The sequence below is a fragment of the Buceros rhinoceros genome, unplaced genomic scaffold (genome assembly GCF_000710305.1).
Source record: "Buceros rhinoceros silvestris isolate BGI_N320 unplaced genomic scaffold, ASM71030v1 scaffold1644, whole genome shotgun sequence".
Lineage (NCBI taxonomy): Eukaryota > Metazoa > Chordata > Aves > Bucerotiformes > Bucerotidae > Buceros > Buceros rhinoceros.
Window position 1 is genome coordinate 49,077 of NW_010408598.1, and position 435 is coordinate 49,511.

Here is a 435-nt window from a genome sequence, read left to right on the forward strand (position 1 = left end):
CCGCCGCCGCTTTGCTCTCCGTAGTCGCTGTGCGCTGGCACGTCAGCGGAGGAGAGCTGGCACGCCACCCCAGCCCCGGCAGCTCCCATGGTGGCGGTGCCAGCCCTCAGCGGGGAGGGCCACCCCCCTAAATGAGTTCTAAATATCAAAGGAAAAGGGAGGGGTGAACAACTTCAGTTTCACTAGAAGCCTGACAAGGGTGTAGGGTAGGGTAGCAGCCCCCTTTCCCGGCAGCACGTGGCACCCTAATGCTTTCCATTTTTATCACGCTGACATTTTCCTTTCTCTGAAATTATTTTCTAGACGTAGCCCACGCCAGCCGCGAGCTGCTCTGCTGCGTCCTGTGTGCACCCAGTTTCGGCATTAATTAAATCACTTTGTCGCAGGAGGAGCAAAAGGAAACAAATTCCTCTGCGTACAAAATAAATCAAACAA